Source organism: Lytechinus variegatus, chromosome 4 (genome assembly GCF_018143015.1).
Source record: "Lytechinus variegatus isolate NC3 chromosome 4, Lvar_3.0, whole genome shotgun sequence".
Lineage (NCBI taxonomy): Eukaryota > Metazoa > Echinodermata > Echinoidea > Temnopleuroida > Toxopneustidae > Lytechinus > Lytechinus variegatus.
The window spans coordinates 1605322-1629386 of NC_054743.1; the positions used below are offsets into that span (position 1 = coordinate 1605322).

The window sequence follows — 24065 nt, forward strand, 5'->3', positions numbered from 1 at the left end:
GGAAAGGGATCGACAAAGAAAGAGAAAGTAGTGGTGGAGAAGGAATTATTGTATATTATATCATGATAAATTATATTGTATGATATATATATATATCATATATCTTTTTATTCATTTCAGTCTTATAAAATAAAAAAAACAGGTAATCCTTTCAGAGCAAAAGAGACCTGCTTTTCAAGAGCCCTGCTACATGAATATTTCATACAAATGAGAACTTATATATGAAAATTATTTCTCATAACTTTATCAAAGTTGATTTGCTTAGGGCCTTTGTTCATCATTCCTGCACGGTGCCAACATTGTCTGTTTAATGAGATATATAATCATTTCGTACTAAAACATCCCATTTTCAATTCAACGTACACCAAATACATTTAGTCGCATTTTTAAGTTATTATTGTTATATGCCCGCTTATGTACAAGTGGCAAATGTTTTTTTGTGACTACTAAAAGTGATCGTTTCCTTTTAAGGTATGAATATAAAACATTTTCTCTCCGTGCTTACGTTTGCATTAGTGAGATGTGTTTGCTCTTTATAAATTCTTCAAAACAGTCCTAAAATTGTCATGTTTTCTGGTCTGAATATCAAAAAATTTTAGCTCGCGCTTTGCGCTGGCATTATTTGGTAAGTGAAATCCATAATTATGTCCACAGTGAATTCCTGCGAATAAGCCTTGCAATGTCTCTCTTTAGGTTTGACTTTGAAAAATTTTCGGATCGCGCTTCGCGCTAGCAATATTTGATTAGTGATATACGTATCCTATTCATGACTATACAAAAAGTGCATCTCGCGTTTACATGTAATTCTAACAAAATCAACAAGCCTTTGCGCTCGCATTATAGATGACTATGGTGAGATGTACATTCTCTTTAAAAATTCATAAAAATAGTCCTTTAATATCTATGTCTGGGTCAATACAAAAAGATCACGTTCAGCGCTAACAAACATTTTAGTGAAAAAGATATGTTATAATGATTACAAAAATGTTCCAATGTCCCTTTTAGGTCTGAATATCAAAAATGTAGATGTCGCTAGTAGGTCGATAGGCTGGCAATCGAGCGTGCTTCGCGCACCCACGAGGTGACTCCAAAATTTTGTTGGTGCCCCGTAATGCCATGACCCCATGATGGTACGCCACTGGCCTCAATAAAGAATGAGGCACGCCAACAACAATAGCAGCGAAGTTAATTCTATATTTCTCTTTTAATGTATACATTAAAAATCAACAATAACCCCATCCCCTGGTGATAATTTACAATTATGATCAGTGACGTTCAGTGGATCACAGCGTTGGGAATGGACAAAAAGAAAATGTGCTTGCGAATGACGCTCAATGCACGCTGATCTAAAAATAGACAATTTTAAAGACTGTTTGGAGGAAGTAATGGAAAGTATACGATCTCACCTATCAATGATGCGAGCGCGAAGCGCTAGTTATTCTATCTAATATTAAAATATATTTATAACCGCAAGGATTCCCTCTCTGTACCCCGCCCCCTTTGTCAGTCAATTGGGTAGCCCCTTGCCCCCACGTGTAGCGATCGGTATTTTTTCCACATGTACCATAGCTCCATACTTGAACTGGCATTTACCAGGAAAAAAATGCTGTCCTGCCGAGTTCCTACGGGAGTTACCACAAACAGAAACAGTTTCCACATTGGTAGTCATGGGAGCTATTGTCGGCAGGAATAGTTAGTGTCCTCGAGATATTTTCCTTCCTGCAAATTGAGGCATGTAATTTACAAAGTAGTTCTTATCATGGTTATTGTATCATACATTTTAAAATACAGTGATCCACTGTCTTATTCAAATTCAAATAATTTTTTAAAAGAAGTTTCCTTTCTCTCAAGTCCTGCACTTTTTTTCAGATACCCTTTTCTTGTGAAATACATGTACATAGAGCACCAGGCTGGTTTACGAACCCAATTTGGTTTATGTACCTGCTCATGCATTTCAATCCGGTTTCATCACTAAGTAATCATGGCGGCTGCGAAGGATCTTTCCGTTCACCTGCCGTTTGAGGAGGCCCTGCGTCCCGAACAAGAGAAAGCTTTGGACCTTTTGCTTAGTGGGTGTTCCGTTATGGCTGTATTACCTACCGGATATGGAAAATCAAGAATTTACGGCTCATTTCCTCTTATGCAAGATAAAGTATGATCACACAGTAGTTCATCTATTTTGAAAATAGATATCGTGTTTGCGATTACCTTCAAAATGATCGATTTGATCAGATATAATTCATACTGAATTTACCAAAATCGGTGACCATGGTGACCAAATCGCAACTTTTGATGTTACCATGAGTTTATCGTAATTGACCAATACGATTTAGCTTCATGATCCTAAAAAGGGAAATCATAATTATAATACACTATTGTATTTCAAAACTTTGCAATATAACTTCTTTCATTATTGATCTATTGGTTAATATTTTCATTTATATATTTCACTTAATTAAAGTCATGTTTATTAATGAAAAGGTCCTTTGATGGGTTTGTATTTTTTGCGTATAAAGCTTTGTTGAAGTTGTAATGTATTTCTTTTTTTCATGAAAATCATCACAATTTAGAACAAATCTATATCTATTAAATATAATGCCATTAACATTTTCTCTTTGTAAAAATCCAGATAGACGAGAGAATACATCACGTGGCACTTGTAATTAGTCCACTTATTGCTCTCATAGAGGACCAGTTACTGGAATGGGCAAAGAATAGCATCAGATGCATCCATTTCAAAAGCAATATGCAGGGAAATGAGCAGAAAGGTATGTTTCTATAAAGCCATAAAAAATTGTTAAAATCTGTGTTTGGCTTACAATTTGTCCAAAGTCTCAATTTTACGCAATGCATATATTTGATATCATTAAAAGATCTTCCAAATGATACCATGCTCGTTATGATCGTGCCATTACGAAAAGAGCAAGATTCAAGAGGGTTGGACGAGGTCTGAATTGAAAAGCTCCAAAACGAGCAGAAATACTCATGAAGGGTCAACATTTTATTGTATTATTTTTTTTTATATTAACCATTGATATTTACTAAACACCGATGAGGGATAATAGATCAAAGCCATCACATTTCCAAACTTTTTTTAATTATATCAGACGAAGTCTTAAAGGTTAAACCACCTTAATTCAAGTTATTTTTTTTTCTTAAAAAATATAGTTTGTGAACCACGAGTCCTCTTGACTGATTTCATGATCAATGTGCAATATCCTCTACATGTATTATAGGAATTAGGAATATCATGCCCATCACGAACGCCTGTCATGCATCCGGTATATTTGCCATGCGTCCGGTAGTTATTTATGAATCTCAAATTTACCGTATGTATGACCAGCTATTACGTTGGCATTTACTCAGATTTTTCTTTTAAAAAAACCCACCGTTTCTATAAAAAAAAGGAAATTGTTTTTGTTGATGCATCGGTATTGTATGACTCGTAGGCATGCAGTAACTATATTGCAACAAGACTAAGCACTTTCATACTCTCCACATGCTCAAAAAGCTGCCGATGCATTATATCTATGTAACATTTGTATATCGACCCTATGGCCTTTACCCTCATGGGAAAGTTTCAGCTTAAGTGTGCAATGATAAATTACCAAAGAAGTCGCGGATAATAACGGACATCAATTTGGTGAAGCTTTCGTTGTTTTTTTTGGGTGGAAGGAATTGTTTTCATGTTTTTGAGCAATTCACATTCGGAAAACGCTCCTGACATTTTGAGATATGCGTTTAAAGCATGGGTGCGCGCGCACAAACATAAATAAATAAATAAATAAATATATATATATATATATATATATGAACCGAGTAAATACCGAGGAAAAAAACCCGTACATTAAAAAAATATAAGGTAAAGTCACACTCTTCGTCAGTGCCCATGATGTGACAAAAAAAGGAGAATTCAATATCCGTTTCTGAAACAGTCGTGAAAAACACGTCTGTTCATGGGCATACGGATTATGAAACTCACCTTTCAAAGAAATCAATGTGCTAGAGACGCGTTGTCATGACTGCAAGATAATGGCAAATCTGCGGCTCAAAAACAGGAAAATCTGAAAAGGGCCTCACCGCCAATAGTCGAAGTTTAGCAGTAAAAAAAGTACCTGAGTAAAATAGAAATAGTTAGTAGACTCGTTGAGAGGTTGAACGCTGCATTTTTAGTACAAATGTCCCACTTGGCACAAATGTTCCTTGAGTCAAAAAGAAAAAGATTCATCCAAAGAGACACGCTGTATCTATGCAAATGAGCAAGAATCGGACAATAAAGCGATCAATAGTATGTCATTCGAGATCACCCAATCTCAACACAATAGCTTCCGTCGGCTTCTCGTATCGCTTTTGTTTGTCTGTCTGCCACACCGTAATCTATGATACATAATTAAGGGTAAAATGCATTTCGGCATCGGTAAAACACTATTAATTTTGTTTTGTTTCTAATTTGTTTCTCTTGGAAAATTTACAGGAGACATTGCTTTACATGTTACTGCTTTAATAAAACTCTGGCACATGAATCATGACGAATGTATCCTACCTCAATTCATATTTTAACTTTATTGAAAATATGTATCTTTTGGAGACCCGAAGTGGCAAAACTGCACCCCCAGCATTCCCGCCACTTTACAAAACCAGTTTGACTTGTATAATCGACTTGGAAAAGACAGATGTATGAGACATCAATCAACATGTTTCCCGAAGAATTTTTTATTTTTATTTAAGCCTACGCCCACGGGAGCCCTCCGAATTTACCCCATCCCCTCTCTGTATTTCGACTTTAAATAAAAAAAATATCGTGTTTCAAATCCATCGGCAAGACAAATTTTGTGTTTTTTTTTTGTATAATAAAGCAACTTTAAATCTATATTCTTATATCTACATTCATCATTATTGATATTATTAATATTACTATTATTATTGTTGTTCTGCCGTTTGTAAAAATGCTCTAGCACAGTAAAGACTATAACCCAATGGGAGCATGCCTAGGATACACTTAGCCTTTTTTATTTTATGTATTAAAATAGTTTATTGCCTTTAGAACTCTTAAAAGATTATTTTTGTTTGTATTGATATCTTGGAATAGATTGAGGAGAAAATACTCTACAACTGACATGTAGAGCAGTGGTGGTACATTGAAGAACAGCCACACAGCCCTTTATTGATTCCACTCTATATTAAATTTAACCCTATCTAGGCCGGGGGGGGGGGGGCCTCGGAGGCCCCCCCCTCAACGAATCGCGCAATATTTTCGCCGCGCGAATTTTTTTGACCGCGCCGCTCGCTGACTATTTACTTTCAAGTCTTGCGCAACTTTTGAGACCAAATTTGCGTCACCCGGGTACGCGGTTCCGAAATTACGCAACATTATGTAAGTGCATGTCAGACCAAAAATTGCTCAAAAACGTGATTTCGTGTACAAAGTCAATGCAAATTGTGTTTTCAACCAAAATTCATAAATGTATGATTATTTTTAGTTTTGCTGGTCTAAATGTATTTATTTTATGCTTTTTATGATCACAGAAGAGTCACCAACAAATTTCATTGAAAAAAACAATGAAAAACAAAAGGTCAAAAAACAAAGAAATACATAAGAAATTACAAAAAACAATAAAATACATAAGAAAATTATTTGATATCGCAATTTTTTTCATTTACACTTGCTAAGAACACCACAAAGAGTTTCTATACAAAAAATTAGTACATTTGGAGCTTTATTTAGGGAGTTAGAGGAAAAAGTATGATTTCGCATACTAATTACGCATAAATTAGCATAATCACTTAATAGCGATTCGCATGAAATAAATTACTATACAATCTTGTAGATTATGTCCCAGGCAACCTGCGTGCCAATTTTCGGCGCAATCGCGCGGTCGACGGCCGAGATCTTAGGGGGGGCCTGGGAGGCCCCCCCGGCCATATGAACTCCAAAAATACCCCGGCCTAGATAGGGTTAAATATTTTTAGAGCCCAATCGGAAGATGCATTTCTACTACACACATTAAAGCCTCTTTGCGTTCTCCTCTTGAAAAAACAACAAACAAACACAAAAGGCATTATTTTATATGTCATAAAATAAGTTCGTGTACGTGACGGTGGCCTATCGAAGTTGCCCAACCGTTTATTTTGTTTTGACAATATATATTTAGAATATTGTCTATTAAATGAAGCCCTCATCTAGAAAAGGGCACTTATTAAAGGCAGCATCTACATTATATAGAGTAGGCCCTTGCACTGGGAAGAGGGGCTGAAGCTTGTTAAATTTATTGGGACAAAAATTTTACATTGAACCTTTTTGCTTTTCAAATTTACATCAAGGAATTTAACAAGCAAATAAACATAAAGGATTGCCCTACAAAATGATTTTTTGTGGGGTAACGTTTCTTTCTTTTCGTTTTCTCACATCTGCTAGAATTCCAGGTGGTACTGTCTATACGGAATAACACACGCAGAACCCCCCCCCCCCCTTCAGGAAAATCTTGCGGGTGCTTCAGCCCCCACTTCCAAGTGCCAGGGCCTCCTCTATATAATGTAGATGCTGCCTTTAATAAGTGCCCTTTTCCAGGTGAGGGCTTCATTTAGAAGATATCCTAAATATATATTGTCAAAAAAAAATAAAGGGTTGGGCAACTTGGACAGGCCACCGTCATGTACACGAACTTATCTTATGCGATATAAAACAATGCTTTCTATGTTTTTTTTTTCAAGAGGAGAAAGTCAAGAGGCTTTACTGTGAATAGTCGAAATGTATCTTTCTTCCGAATGGGCTCTACAAATATTTAGGAAACCTTCAACAACAAGCTTTGCTTTTGAACAAAGTTATGGATTGAGGTGGGGTACATTCGTTATGATTCATGTGACAGAGCTTCATTTAAGCATGCAATGTCTCCTGTAAATTTTTCAAGAGAAACAAATTAGAAACAAATAAAACAAAATTAAAAGTGTTTTACCGATGCCGAAAGGCATTTTGCCCGTATGTACCATAGATTACGGTGTGGCAGACACACCAACAAAATCGATACGAGAAGCCGATTGAAGCTATTGTGTTAAGATTGGGTTATTTCGAATGACTTACCGTGGTCGCTTTAATGTCCGATTCGTGAGTGTGACTGTGACATAGAGGTTGTTTTGGTCTCGTTTTAGTGCAATATCACGTCATACATTTTGACATATTTGCTCTCTTTCTAAGCAAATTAAGACACTAATATTGTCATGAAGCATATCAATGTTTTCGCCGATATGTTCTCTTTCATGTAGAATGTTGACATTGTGTTATTGCTGTTATTTATAAAACAGTTCAGGATTCATGAAAAAATAGTCTGTTTTGAATGATAATTTGCATAATTCATGTAAATTAGGTAATAATAAACAAGGATATCCCAATCATTTTATGTAAATTTTCTTCCCTTTCTTACCCTAAGTCTTTATTTCAAATTTTAGGGTAGTTCTGGTTAAATATGTATTCTTAAATACTTGTTTTCACTATATCGACATAATATGCACATTTATGCTAATTATTTGCTTATTTGCATAGATACAGCCTGTCTCTTTGGATGAATCCTTTTCTTTTGACTCAAGGAACATCTGTGCCAAGTGGCACATTTGTACTAAAAAATGCAGCGTTCACACCTTTTTTGCATTTTTTTGGAATAAAGTAATCACAAAAGGTTAGGTAAATGCAGTGGAAATAAAATCATAGAAATCATAGAAATCATCTAAAGTCCCACTCTTCGTCAGTGCCCATGATGTGACAAAAAAGAGAATTGAAAATACGTTTCTGAAACATTCGTGGAAAGCACGTCTGTATTTTGGTGTGATCTTCCCAGACACCAAACATTTTTAATATTTTGTGAATATTTTCAAAGTTATCATGTGGAAACCAATTCGCATATTTCATAAGCTGTCACCTTTGACATGCGAACTCGGACCTTAACGTGTATTTTGGGATCATCTACCTACAAATCTAATTTCTGTTTCAATATGATGAATTTTGCATAAGTTATCATGCGAAAACCAACTCGCATATTCAACGAACTATGACCTTTGAAATTCAGGACTTCAAATTGTGAAAATCAAACTTAGCCAGTATTTAGGTGCCATCTACCATGAGATTTACTTAGTTTGAGCATTTGTGGATTTACACTCCCCCTGTTTGTGGGGGCATAAAAAAATCATTTACAACTAATTGTCTGGAAAATGTATCACCCACATCAAATCATTCTATAACATTATAAGCATTGGTTCTTCATTGTAGATTTTGAAGATGGAAACTTTACCCTCCTTTTCTGTACTCCTGAAGCAATAGCGAAGAATGTGGTTTTACAGACAAGAATCAAGCAGCTTTCAGATGAAAAGCAGTTGAGTCTAGTCTGCTTGGATGAAGTTCACTGTATATCCACATGGTAAGCCCAAATATATCCTTAAAGGAGAATGAAACCACTGGAACAAGATAGCTTGTGTAAAAACAGAAAGATCAAAGAAACAGACCAACAAAAGTTTGAGAAAAATCGGAAAAATTAGAAAGTTAGGAGCATTTGAATATTGCGATCACTTATGCTATGGAGATAGCAAATTGGCAATGCGACAAAGATGTGTGATGTCACTTGTGAACACCTCTCCCCATTACTTTAGTATATATTTCACTAGAATTGCCTCTTTTATCACATCTATCCATAGATCATGTGTTCCTTCTACATGAGGGCATGTAATACATATTTTTAAGAATACATCATGGATAGAGAGTTTCTATCATAAGAAAAAGCAGAGACATTTTGAGGGTATTTTATAGTCCATCAAAGGGAAAGTTGTTCATCAGTAACATCACACATCCTTGTTGCATTGCCAATGGGAGGATCTCCCTAGCATTACTGATTGCAATATTAAAATGCTCATAACTTTCTCATTATTTGCCTGATTTTTCTCAAACTTTCTTTATTCTTATTTTTGTATTTTTCTGTTTCTACACAAGCCTATTTGTTCAAAGGTTTCATTCCCCTTTAAATGACAAGACCACCTTAAAGGGGAATCCAAGTGAAATAAAAACTTTCTTCTAGAGGAAAAAGAAAAATCTGACAAGTTGATAGGTGAAAGTTTGAACAATATCGGACAAACAATATGAAAGTGATGAAATTTATAAAGTTGTAAATATTAGTAACCACTACATACATGGAGATTTCAAATTGGCTGCATAATGTGATATCATAGAGATGAAAGGCAAGGACTCCTCTTCCATGTACTTCAATACATATAATCGCTAAAATATCATTTATTCAAAAGTTTACTTCATATTCTATTTTTATTTCATGAGGACATGAAACAATATACTACCTGGGCTATATTTATATTTCTGCCTGATCTCAATGTATCTCAATTTAAAAACAGCCATAACCTTCTTAATGCTTTTTTGATTGTTTAAAACTTTCACCATTCTGTCTTATTTACTTTTCTCCATTCCAACACATTTTAAGACCAATACTGGATTCCTCTTTAACCAAAAAATTTATTACAAAATCAAAAAGGAGAAAAATCCTATCAGCTGAAAATACAAGTGGAATGCCTCTGGCCGTCTCACCTGCATTACGCGATTCAACATAGCAGCAATGCTGACTTTGAAAACTACTATAACTCGCACAAGATGTTCAGTGATACGTGGTTACTCTTATTTTCACGTTTTATGAACTAGACCAATACACTTAACAGAGATAGGATGGTAATTCAAGATATACCCCCAATGTGGCTAAAGTTCATAAACCTCACATGACCATTGACCTTCATCATGTGACCTGAAAGTTGCACAGGATATTCAATGATACTTGATTACTCTTATGTCCAAGTTTCAAAAGTCAGATCAATAAACTTGCAAAGTTATGGTGGTAATTCAACAGATACCCCCATTATTGCAAAAGTTCATTGACTTTTGACCTTGGTCATGTGACCTTAAATGCGCACAAGATGTTCAGTGATACTTGAATACTCTTATGTCCAAGTTTTATGAACTAGACCAACATACTTTCAAAGTTATGATGGTAATTCAACAAATACCCCAATTCGGCCAAAGTTCATTGACCCTAAATGACCTTTGACCTTGATCATGTGACCTGAAACTTGCACAGGATGTTCAGTGATACTTGATTACTATTATGTCTAAGTTTCATGAATCAGATCCAAACACTTTTAAAGTTTTGATTGTAATTCAACAGATATCCCCGTATTGGCCAAAGTTCATTGACCCTAAATGACCTTTGACCTTTGTCATGTGACGTGAAACTCATGATCGACCTTATGTCCAAGTTTAATGAACTAGGTCCATATATTTGCTAAGTTATGACATTTCAAAAACTTGACCTCAGGTTAAGATTTTGATGTTGATTCCCCAACATGGTCTAAGTTCATTGACCCTAAATGACCTTTGACCTTGGTCATGTGACATGAAACTCTAATAGGATGTTCAGTAATACTTGATTAACCTTTTGGCCAAATTTCATGAACTAGGTCCATATACTTTCTAAGTTATGTCATTTCAAAAACTTAACCTTAGGTTAAGATTTCATGTTGACGCCACCATCGGAAAAGGGCTTATTTCGAAAGGGTGGGTGCTGTCGCGTTAGGGTGCGTCAACGCGAACGCGAAGATTCGTCCAAAGCCCCCCCCCCCCCCGGTTTGGCCGAAAGGGTGCGTTGGTAGCGCCACGTCGCGTCGCGTTCACTGGAACGCGCCCTTTCGTCCAAAGCCCCCCCCCCCCCGGTTTGGACGAAAGGGTGTGTTTAATAATAATGAATAAATAAATACAAATATTTATAAGAAAGCTGAACAAACAAAAAAGACGAGTGATATGTGAAATTTGCATTGGAACATAAATCATCATATGGCACAAACATTCTTTTTAAGGTAAAAAAAAAATGACGGCATGCTGCATGAGGATTTTTCGGTGGAAATGTATTATGGTGTAAAATTGATACATGTAAAAATTATGACTGATTTCAAGGTTAAAAAAAAGTAACTTACCTTCAATTTTATACTTTGCAGGTGTGTATTTATTACAAAGGAAAACATTCGTATACCTGGAGATATTTGGTGTCCCCCAAATTATAAAACTTACGGCAGATGTGTCCTGGAAGAGCAAGGCCAAAATTGATGTCGGGTCAGCATTCACAACGTTTAACTCTTCAGACCCTACCTTACAATATATTACACTTGAGACCCTGCCTCAGTATATTTTGTGAGATGTATCTGTTGTGTATGTGTGCGTGTTGTGTGTATAATAATAATAATAATAATATGTGCGTGTTGTTTGTATAATAATAATAATAATAATAAAAATAATAACAATAATAATAATACTTATAATAATGATAATAATAATAAATTTCACCCCAAAGAGTGAATTTATGGAAATGAATTTGGAGTGAAAAATTGGCGCCAAGTGGCTTATTGCAAGGGTGGGTATCTGATGTTATTATCATTATTATTATTACTATCATTATTATTATTATCATAATTATTATTATTATTATCATTATTATTATTATTATCATTATTATTCTTAGTTGAACTTTTCTTTCTTTTCCTCAAATTGTCAATGCTTTAAATGATTGAAAATCCACTATTTTACGTGCAAATTGGCAATGTTTGACGAAATACCTTTTATTCAGCTTTCTTATAAATATTTGTATTTATTTATTCATTATTATTAAACACACCCTTTCGTCCAAACCGGGGGGGCTTTGGACGAAAGGGCGCGTTCCAGTGAACGCGACGCGACGTGGCGCTACCAACGCACCCTTTCGGCCAAACCGGGGGGGCTTTGGACGAATCTTCGCGTTCGCGTTGACGCACCCTAACGCGACAGCACCCACCCTTTCGACATAAGCCTCGGAAAAGCGGCCTCCATACAGTGCGTATCCAAAAAAGTTTACACTTTGAAAAAGCCCTGGGAATTAAGAAATATACAACATGTGGGTAATATTTTCTCATATGATCTTGGGTTTGGGGCTCATCTATCCAATGAAATTAAAAGTTTTGTTAGAATTTTACACTTGAGTGAACACTGTCCATTTTTGTAAAGCTCGCAGAAATTTGTTGGTGTAGAAATGCTTGTTTTCACGCTGTGTCAAGGGAAAGGGCGAAATCAAACTTATCCTGCGCAACATTTCTCATAATATTCCTTTACTCTTTTAGTCAATTGAAATAAAACAGATACATTCAAGCATTTTGTAATAATTTTGCCACCTAAATTGAAATTTCAACACTTAGTAAGCACAAACTTTACCCTTTTTGTCCAAGTTGGATCTGAGGACATAACTTAATCTGAACCAAAGTTTATATCAGACATCTCCAGCATTTTTCATTAAGGTTTTTTCGCATAACTATTTCAAAGTTCTGCGCAAATCACTTTTCACTAACTTTTCAAAAGTGAGTGGTGCTCACTCAAGCGGAAATATATTTTTTGACAGTTATATCGTCATTTGCTTAAATGGATCTGTACCAATGTTAAAATGTGGAAAAATCTTCAGAATATTACAAATTTATAATTTTACAGGATTTTGTTTTAAGTGTAAACTTTTTTTTGATACGCACTGTAGTGTCATTCTGCCATGCAGGTGATACAAAAACATAGGATCCACAAAGAAATTATACTTTTAAATATTCTGCTAGCAATTAATCTTGTGGTTTTTCTCGTACAGGGGCAGCACATTTCGCAAGGCGTATCGCCAACTGGATGTTCTTCAGAGTATAATTTCATCTTGTATACCCTGGCTTCTCCTCTCTGCTACGATTACAAACAAGATTCGAAATGATATTCTTTCACTTTTATCCATCAAACCTTCTTTTATTTGTGCTTCTCCTGACCGCCCCAACATTTTCCTGAATTTCAGTTCTGTTTCTGATACAAAAGAATCCTTGAAGTGGCTTATTGAAGAACTGAATGATAAAAAAGAAAAGACAAAGAAAACATTGATCTTCGCAAAAACAATCCGTACATGTACCTCAGTATTTCTTGCCTTGCACAAGGAATTGTCTCCTGATCTACAGCAAATGAAACTGATCAGTCAATTTTATGGAGAAGATGAAGAAACTGACAAAAAAATTCTATTAAACAATTTCAAGTCTGATACGAGCACTGTCAGAGTCTTGGTATCTACAAAGGCATTTGGCATGGGTATTCAAGGAACATCTGTGCCAAGTGGCACATTTGTACTAAAAAATGCAGCGTTCACACCTTTTTTGCATTTTTTTGGAATAAAGTAATCACAAAAGGTTAGGTAAATGCAGTGGAAATAAAATCATAGAAATCATAGAAATCATCTAAAGTCCCACTCTTCGTCAGTGCCCATGATGTGACAAAAAAGAGAATTGAAAATACGTTTCTGAAACATTCGTGGAAAGCACGTCTGTATTTTGGTGTGATCTTCCCAGACACCAAACATTTTTAATATTTTGTGAATATTTTCAAAGTTATCATGTGGAAACCAATTCGCATATTTCATAAGCTGTCACCTTTGACATGCGAACTCGGACCTTAACGTGTATTTTGGGATCATCTACCTACAAATCTAATTTCTGTTTCAATATGATGAATTTTGCATAAGTTATCATGCGAAAACCAACTCGCATATTCAACGAACTATGACCTTTGAAATTCAGGACTTCAAATTGTGAAAATCAAACTTAGCCAGTATTTAGGTGCCATCTACCATGAGATTTACTTAGTTTGAGCATTTGTGGATTTACACTCCCCCTGTTTGTGGGGCATAAAAAAATCATTTACAACTAATTGTCTGGAAAATGTATCACCCACATCAAATCATTCTATAACATTATAAGCATTGGTTCTTCATTGCAGATTTCGAAGATGGAAACTTTACCCTCCTTTTCTGTACTCCTGAAGCAATAGCGAAGAATGTGGTTTTACAGACAAGAATCAAGCAGCTTTCAGATGAAAAGCAGTTGAGTCTAGTCTGCTTGGATGAAGTTCACTGTATATCCACATGGTAAGCCCAAATATATCCTTAAAGGAGAATGAAACCACTGGAACAAGATAGCTTGTGTAAAAACAGAAAGATCAAAGAAACAGACCAACAAAAGTTTGAGAAAAATCGGAAAAATTAGAAAGTTAGGAGCATTTGAATATTGCGATCACTAATGCTATGGAGATAACAAATTGGCAATGCGACAAAGATGTGTGATGTCACTTGTGAACACCTCTCCCCATTACTTTAGTATATATTTCACTAGAATTGCCTCTTTTATCACATCTATCCATAGATCATGTGTTCTTTCTACATGAGGGCATGTAATACATATTTTTAAGAATACATCATGGATAGAGAGTTTCTATCATAAGAAAAAGCAGAGACATTTTGAGGGTATTTTATAGTCCATCAAAGGGAAAGTTGTTCATCAGTAACATCACACATCCTTGTTGCATTGCCAATGGGAGGATCTTCCTAGCATTACTGATTGCAATATTAAAATGCTCATAACTTTCTCATTATTTGCCTGATTTTTCTCAAACTTTCTTTATTCTTATTTTTGTATTTTTCTGTTTCTACACAAGCCTATTTGTTCAAAGGTTTCATTCCCCTTTAAATGACAAGACCACCTTAAAGGGGAATCCAAGTGAAATAAAAACTTTCTTCTAGAGGAAAAAGAAAAATCTGACAAGTTGATAGGTGAAAGTTTGAACAATATCGGACAAACAATATGAAAGTGATGAAATTTATAAAGTTGTAAATATTAGTAACCACTACATACATGGAGATTTCAAATTGGCTGCATAATGTGATATCATAGAGATGAAAGGCAAGGACTCCTCTTCCATGTACTTCAATACATATAATCGCTAAATGTCATTTATTCAAAAGTTTACTTCATATTCTATTTTTATTTCATGAGGACATGAAACAATATACTACCTGGGCTATATTTATATTTCTGCCTGATCTCAATGTATCTCAATTTAAAAACAGCCATAACCTTCTTAATGCTTTTTTGATTGTTTAAAACTTTCACCATTCTGTCTTATTTACTTTTCTCCATTCCAACACATTTTAAGACCAATACTGGATTCCTCTTTAACCAAAAAATTTATTACAAAATTAAAAAGGAGAAAAATCCTATCAGCTGAAAATACAAGTGGAATGCCTCTGGCCGTCTCACCTGCATTACGCGATTCAACATAGCAGCAATGCTGACTTTGAAAACTACTATAACTCGCACAAGATGTTCAGTGATACGTGGTTACTCTTATTTTCACGTTTTATGAACTAGACCAATACACTTAACAGAGATAGGATGGTAATTCAAGAAATACCCCCAATGTGGCTAAAGTTCATAACCTCACATGACCATTGACCTTCATCATGTGACCTGAAAGTTGCACAGGATATTCAATGATACTTGATTACTCTTATGTCCAAGTTTCAAAAGTCAGATCAATAAACTTGCAAAGTTATGATGGTAATTCAACAGATACCCCCATTATTGCAAAAGTTCATTGACCTTTGACCTTGGTCATGTGACCTTAAATGCGCACAGGATGTTCAGTGATACTTGAATACTCTCATGTCCAAGTTTTATGAACTAGACCAACATACTTTCAAAGTTATGATGGTAATTCAACAAATACCCCCATTCGGCCAAAGTTCATTGACCCTAAATGACCTTTGACCTTGATCATGTGACCTGAAACTTGCACAGGATGTTCAGTGATACTTGATTACTATTATGTCTAAGTTTCATGAATCAGATCCAAACACTTTTAAAGTTTTGATTGTAATTCAACAGATATCCCCATATCGGCCAAAGTTCATTGACCCTAAATGACCTTTGACCTTTGTCATGTGACGTGAAACTCATGATTGACCTTATGTCCAAGTTTAATGAACTAGGTCCATATATTTTCTAAGTTATGATGACATTTCAAAAACTTGACCTCAGGTTAAGATTTTGATGTTGATTCCCCCAACATGGTCTAAGTTCATTGACCCTAAATGACCTTTGACCTTGGTCATGTGACATAAAACTCTAATAGGATGTTTAGTAATACTTGATTAACCTTATGGCCAAATTTCATGAACTAGGTCCATATACTTTCTAAGTTATGTCATTTCAAAAACTTAACCTTAGGTTAAGATTTCATGTTGACGCCACCATCGGAAAAGCGGCCTCCATACAGTGCGTATCCAAAAAAGTTTACACTTTGAAAAAGCCCTGGGAATTAAGAAATATACAACATGTGGGTAATATTTTCTCATATGATCTTGGGTTTGGGTCTCATCTATCCAATGAAATTAAAAGTTTTGTTAGAATTTTACACTTGAGTGAACACTGTCCATTTTTGTAAAGCTCGCAGAAATTTGTTGGTGTAGAAATGCTTGTTTTCACGCTGTGTCAAGGGAAAGGGCGAAATCAAACTTATCCTGCGCAACATTTCTCATAATATTCCTTTACTCTTTTAGTCAAATGAAATAAAACAGATACATTCAAGCATTTTGTAATAATTTTGCCACCTAAATTGAAATTTCAACACTTAGTAAGCACAAACTTTACCCTTTTTGTCCAAGTTGGATCTGAGGACATAACTTAATCTGAACCAAAGTTTATATCAGACATCTCCAGCATTTTTCATTAAGGTTTTTTCGCATAACTATTTCAAAGTTCTGCGCAAATCACTTTTCACGAACTTTTCAAAAGTGAGTGGTGCTCACTCAAGCGGAAATATATTTTTTGACAGTTATATCGTCATTTGCTTAAATGGATCTGTACCAATGTTAAAATGTGGAAAAATCTTCAGAATATTACAAATTTATAATTTTACAGGATTTTGTTTTAAGTGTAAACTTTTTTTTGATACGCACTGTAGTGTCATTCTGCCATGCAGGTGATACAAAAACATAGGATCCACAAAGAAATTATACTTTTAAATATTCTGCTAGCAATTAATCTTGTGGTTTTTCTCGTACAGGGGCAGCACATTTCGCAAGGCGTATCGCCAACTGGATGTTCTTCAGAGTATAATTTCATCTTGTATACCCTGGCTTCTCCTCTCTGCTACGATTACAAACAAGATTCGAAATGATATTCTTTCACTTTTATCCATCAAACCTTCTTTTATTTGTGCTTCTCCTGACCGCCCCAACATTTTCCTGAATTTCAGTTCTGTTTCTGATACAAAAGAATCCTTGAAGTGGCTTATTGAAGAACTGAATGATAAAAAAGAAAAGACAAAGAAAACATTGATCTTCGCAAAAACAATCCGTACATGTACCTCAGTATTTCTTGCCTTGCACAAGGAATTGTCTCCTGATCTACAGCAAATGAAACTGATCAGTCAATTTTATGGAGAAGATGAAGAAACTGACAAAAAAATTCTATTAAACAATTTCAAGTCTGATACGAGCACTGTCAGAGTCTTGGTATCTACAAAGGCATTTGGCATGGGTATTCAAGGAACATCTGTGCCAAGTGGCACATTTGTACTAAAAAATGCAGCGTTCACACCTTTTTTGCATTTTTTTGGAATAAAGTAATCACAAAAGGTTAGGTAAATGCAGTGGAAATAAAATCATAGAAATCATAGAAATCATCTAAAGTCCCACTCTTCGTCAGTGCCCATGATGTGACAAAAAAGAGAATTGAAAATACGTTTCTGAAACATTCGTGGAAAGCACGTCTGTATTTTGGTGTGATCTTCCCAGACACCAAACATTTTTAATATTTTGTGAATATTTTCAAAGTTATCATGTGGAAACCAATTCGCATATTTCATAAGCTGTCACCTTTGACATGCGAACTCGGACCTTAACGTGTATTTTGGGATCATCTACCTACAAATCTAATTTCTGTTTCAATATGATGAATTTTGCATAAGTTATCATGCGAAAACCAACTCGCATATTCAACGAACTATGACCTTTGAAATTCAGGACTTCAAATTGTGAAAATCAAACTTAGCCAGTATTTAGGTGCCATCTACCATGAGATTTACTTAGTTTGAGCATTTGTGGATTTACACTCCCCCTGTTTGTGGGGGCATAAAAAAATCATTTACAACTAATTGTCTGGAAAATGTATCACCCACATCAAATCATTCTATAACATTATAAGCATTGGTTCTTCATTGCAGATTTTGAAGATGGAAACTTACCCTCCTTTTCTGTACTCCTGAAGCAATAGCGAAGAATGTGGTTTTACAGACAAGAATCAAGCAGCTTTCAGATGAAAAGCAGTTGAGTCTAGTCTGCTTGGATGAAGTTCACTGTATATCCACATGGTAAGCCCAAATATATCCTTAAAGGAGAATGAAACCACTGGAACAAGATAGCTTGTGTAAAAACAGAAAGATCAAAGAAACAGACCAACAAAAGTTTGAGAAAAATCGGAAAAATTAGAAAGTTAGGAGCATTTGAATATTGCGATCACTAATGCTATGGAGATAGCAAATTGGCAATGCGACAAAGATGTGTGATGTCACTTGTGAACACCTCTCCCCATTACTTTAGTATATATTTCACTAGAATTGCCTCTTTTATCACATCTATCCATAGATCATGTGTTCTTTCTACATGAGGGCATGTAATACATATTTTTAAGAATACATCATGGATAGAGAGTTTCTATCATAAGAAAAAGCAGAGACATTTTGAGGGTATTTTATAGTCCATCAAAGGGAAAGTTGTTCATCAGTAACATCACACATCCTTGTTGCATTGCCAATGGGAGGATCTCCCTAGCATTACTGATTGCAATATTAAAATGCTCATAACTTTCTCATTATTTGCCTGATTTTTCTCAAACTTTCTTTATTCTTATTTTTGTATTTTTCTGTTTCTACACAAGCCTATTTGTTCAAAGGTTTCATTCCCCTTTAAATGACAAGACCACCTTAAAGGGGAATCCAAGTGAAATAAAAACTTTCTTCTAGAGGAAAAAGAAAAATCTGACAAGTTGATAGGTGAAAGTTTGAACAATATCGGACAAACAATATGAAAGTGATGAAATTTATAAAGTTGTAAATATTAGTAACCACTACATACATGGAGATTTCAAATTGGCTGCATAATGTGATATCATAGAGATGAAAGGCGTTGACGCACCCTAACGCGACAGCACCCACCCTTTCGACATAAGCCTCGGAAAAGCGGCCTCCATACAGTGCGTATCCAAAAAAGTTTACACTTTGAAAAAGCCCTGGGAATTAAGAAATATACAACATGTGGGTAATATTTTCTCATATGATCTTGGGTTTGGGTCTCATCTATCCAATGAAATTAAAAGTTTTGTTAGAATTTTACACTTGAGTGAACACTGTCCATTTTTGTAAAGCTCGCAGAAATTTGTTGGTGTAGAAATGCTTGTTTTCACGCTGTGTCAAGGGAAAGGGCGAAATCAAACTTATCCTGCGCAACATTTCTCATAATATTCCTTTACTCTTTTAGTCAATTGAAATAAAACAGATACATTCAAGCATTTTGTAATAATTTTGCCACCTAAATTGAAATTTCAACACTTAGTAAGCACAAACTTTACCCTTTTTGTCCAAGTTGGATCTGAGGACATAACTTAATCTGAACCAAAGTTTATATCAGACATCTCCAGCATTTTTCATTAAGGTTTTTTCGCATAACTATTTCAAAGTTCTGCGCAAATCACTTTTCACTAACTTTTCAAAAGTGAGTGGTGCTCACTCAAGCGGAAATATATTTTTTGACAGTTATATCGTCATTTGCTTAAATGGATCTGTACCAATGTTAAAATGTGGAAAAATCTTCAGAATATTACAAATTTATAATTTTACAGGATTTTGTTTTAAGTGTAAACTTTTTTTTGATACGCACTGTAGTGTCATTCTGCCATGCAGGTGATACAAAAACATAGGATCCACAAAGAAATTATACTTTTAAATATTCTGCTAGCAATTAATCTTGTGGTTTTTCTCGTACAGGGGCAGCACATTTCGCAAGGCGTATCGCCAACTGGATGTTCTTCAGAGTATAATTTCATCTTGTATACCCTGGCTTCTCCTCTCTGCTACGATTACAAACAAGATTCGAAATGATATTCTTTCACTTTTATCCATCAAACCTTCTTTTATTTGTGCTTCTCCTGACCGCCCCAACATTTTCCTGAATTTCAGTTCTGTTTCTGATACAAAAGAATCCTTGAAGTGGCTTATTGAAGAACTGAATGATAAAAAAGAAAAGACAAAGAAAACATTGATCTTCGCAAAAACAATCCGTACATGTACCTCAGTATTTCTTGCCTTGCACAAGGAATTGTCTCCTGATCTACAGCAAATGAAACTGATCAGTCAATTTTATGGAGAAGATGAAGAAACTGACAAAAAAATTCTATTAAACAATTTCAAGTCTGATACGAGCACTGTCAGAGTCTTGGTATCTACAAAGGCATTTGGCATGGGTATTCAAGGAACATCTGTGCCAAGTGGCACATTTGTACTAAAAAATGCAGCGTTCACACCTTTTTTGCATTTTTTTGGAATAAAGTAATCACAAAAGGTTAGGTAAATGCAGTGGAAATAAAATCATAGAAATCATAGAAATCATCTAAAGTCCCACTCTTCGTCAGTGCCCATGATGTGACAAAAAAGAGAATTGAAAATACGTTTCTGAAACATTCGTGGAAAGCACGTCTGTATTTTGGTGTGATCTTCCCAGACACCAAACATTTTTAATATTTTGTGAATATTTTCAAAGTTATCATGTGGAAACCAATTCGCATATTTCATAAGCTGTCACCTTTGACATGCGAACTCGGACCTTAACGTGTATTTTGGGATCATCTACCTACAAATCTAATTTCTGTTTCAATATGATGAATTTTGCATAAGTTATCATGCGAAAACCAACTCGCATATTCAACGAACTATGACCTTTGAAATTCAGGACTTCAAATTGTGAAAATCAAACTTAGCCAGTATTTAGGTGCCATCTACCATGAGATTTACTTAGTTTGAGCATTTGTGGATTTACACTCCCCCTGTTTGTGGGGGCATAAAAAAATCATTTACAACTAATTGTCTGGAAAATGTATCACCCACATCAAATCATTCTATAACATTATAAGCATTGGTTCTTCATTGCAGATTTTGAAGATGGAAACTTTACCCTCCTTTTCTGTACTCCTGAAGCAATAGCGAAGAATGTGGTTTTACAGACAAGAATCAAGCAGCTTTCAGATGAAAAGCAGTTGAGTCTAGTCTGCTTGGATGAAGTTCACTGTATATCCACATGGTAAGCCCAAATATATCCTTAAAGGAGAATGAAACCACTGGAACAAGATAGCTTGTGTAAAAACAGAAAGATCAAAGAAACAGACCAACAAAAGTTTGAGAAAAATCGGAAAAAATTAGAAAGTTAGGAGCATTTGAATATTGCGATCACTAATGCTATGGAGATAGCAAATTGGCAATGCGACAAAGATGTGTGATGTCACTTGTGAACACCTCTCCCCATTACTTTAGTATATATTTCACTAGAATTGCCTCTTTTATCACATCTATCCATAGATCATGTGTTCTTTCTACATGAGGGCATGTAATACATATTTTTAAGAATACATCATGGATAGAGAGTTTCTATCATAAGAAAAAGCAGAGACATTTTGAGGGTATTTTATAGTCCATCAAGGGAAAGTTGTTCATCAGTAACATCACACATCCTTGTTGCATTGCCAATGGGAGGATCTCCCTAGCATTACTGATTGCAATATTAAAATGCTCATAACTTTCTCATTATTTGCCTGATTTTTCTCAAACTTTCTTTATTCTTATTTTTGTATTTTTCTGTTTCTACACAAGCCTATTTGTTCAAAGGTTTCATTCCCCTTTAAATGACAAGACCACCTTAAAGGGGAATCCAAGTGAAATAAAAACTTTCTTCTAGAGGAAAAAGAAAAATCTGACAAGTTGATAGGTGAAAGTTTGAACAATATCGGACAAACAATATGAAAGTGATGAAATTTATAAAGTTGTAAATATTAGTAACCACTACATACATGGAGATTTCAAATTGGCTGCATAATGTGATATCATAGAGATGAAAGGCGTTGACGCACCCTAACGCGACAGCACCCACCCTTTCGACATAAGCCTCGGAAAAGCGGCCTCCATACAGTGCGTATCCAAAAAAGTTTACACTTTGAAAAAGCCCTGGGAATTAAGAAATATACAACATGTGGGTAATATTTTCTCATATGATCTTGGGTTTGGGTCTCATCTATCCAATGAAATTAAAAGTTTTGTTAGAATTTTACACTTGAGTGAACACTGTCCATTTTTGTAAAGCTCGCAGAAATTTGTTGGTGTAGAAATGCTTGTTTTCACGCTGTGTCAAGGAAAGGGCGAAATCAAACTTATCCTGCGCAACATTTCTCATAATATTCCTTTACTCTTTTAGTCAATTGAAATAAAACAGATACATTCAAGCATTTTGTAATAATTTTGCCACCTAAATTGAAATTTCAACACTTAGTAAGCACAAACTTTACCCTTTTTGTCCAAGTTGGATCTGAGGACATAACTTAATCTGAACCAAAGTTTATATCAGACATCTCCAGCATTTTTCATTAAGGTTTTTTCGCATAACTATTTCAAAGTTCTGCGCAAATCACTTTTCACTAACTTTTCAAAAGTGAGTGGTGCTCACTCAAGCGGAAATATATTTTTTGACAGTTATATCGTCATTTGCTTAAATGGATCTGTACCAATGTTAAAATGTGGAAAAATCTTCAGAATATTACAAATTTATAATTTTACAGGATTTTGTTTTAAGTGTAAACTTTTTTTTGATACGCACTGTAGTGTCATTCTGCCATGCAGGTGATACAAAAACATAGGATCCACAAAGAAATTATACTTTTAAATATTCTGCTAGCAATTAATCTTGTGGTTTTTCTCGTACAGGGGCAGCACATTTCGCAAGGCGTATCGCCAACTGGATGTTCTTCAGAGTATAATTTCATCTTGTATACCCTGGCTTCTCCTCTCTGCTACGATTACAAACAAGATTCGAAATGATATTCTTTCACTTTTATCCATCAAACCTTCTTTTATTTGTGCTTCTCCTGACCGCCCCAACATTTTCCTGAATTTCAGTTCTGTTTCTGATACAAAAGAATCCTTGAAGTGGCTTATTGAAGAACTGAATGATAAAAAAGAAAAGACAAAGAAAACATTGATCTTCGCAAAAACAATCCGTACATGTACCTCAGTATTTCTTGCCTTGCACAAGGAATTGTCTCCTGATCTACAGCAAATGAAACTGATCAGTCAATTTTATGGAGAAGATGAAGAAACTGACAAAAAAATTCTATTAAACAATTTCAAGTCTGATACGAGCACTGTCAGAGTCTTGGTATCTACAAAGGCATTTGGCATGGGTATTCAAATCACTGATATAAAAACTGTCATTCATTGGGGGCCAAGTAGTGATATTATTTCTTATTGGCAGGAAGTTGATAGATGTGGCAGGAGTGGGACTCCTGGAAATGCATGTCTGTACTTGCCCCCTAGATCTGCTTTACCTTGTAACACAGATGAAGATATGATAAACCTTGTCAAAGAACTAAAGAAGGGAAACAAATGCATGAGAACTCTGATTTTAAATGCATTTGTGCTTCCTGAACCACCAGTGTCTGCTCTGCCATGCCAGAAAAGAAAACGTTGTTTCTCATGTACCTGTGCAATGTGCAATTGCTGCAGTGTCTGCAAAGCAAAATGTAAATGTAGTAAATGAATTTACCTCAACATCTAAAAAGTCTGGCAATGAACATAAGGCCATGTGTCTAGAACTCGCTCTACAAAAAAGAAAATGTTACATTTTTGAAATATTCACTTGGTTTTACATACGATACCTCTGTTGAACACAGAGAGATATCAAGAAATTGGTATCAATTTCACACCTGAATATACGCCATCATGTCTGTGAAATACATGTGAATTGGTGTCATTTGTTAGTCAAGTATAAGTTGTATTATGGCTGATATTACAAGCTTATTAAAATGAAAATCAATTTGAGTCATGTTGCTTGCTAAAATAAATA

General features: G+C 35.1%; 1 pseudogene; it reads left to right on the top strand.

The window, feature by feature from the left end:
* Nucleotides 1-1981: 1981 nt before the first annotated feature.
* Nucleotides 1982-23746, top strand: LOC121412408 (annotated as a pseudogene).
* Nucleotides 23747-24065: the final 319 nt, after the last annotated feature.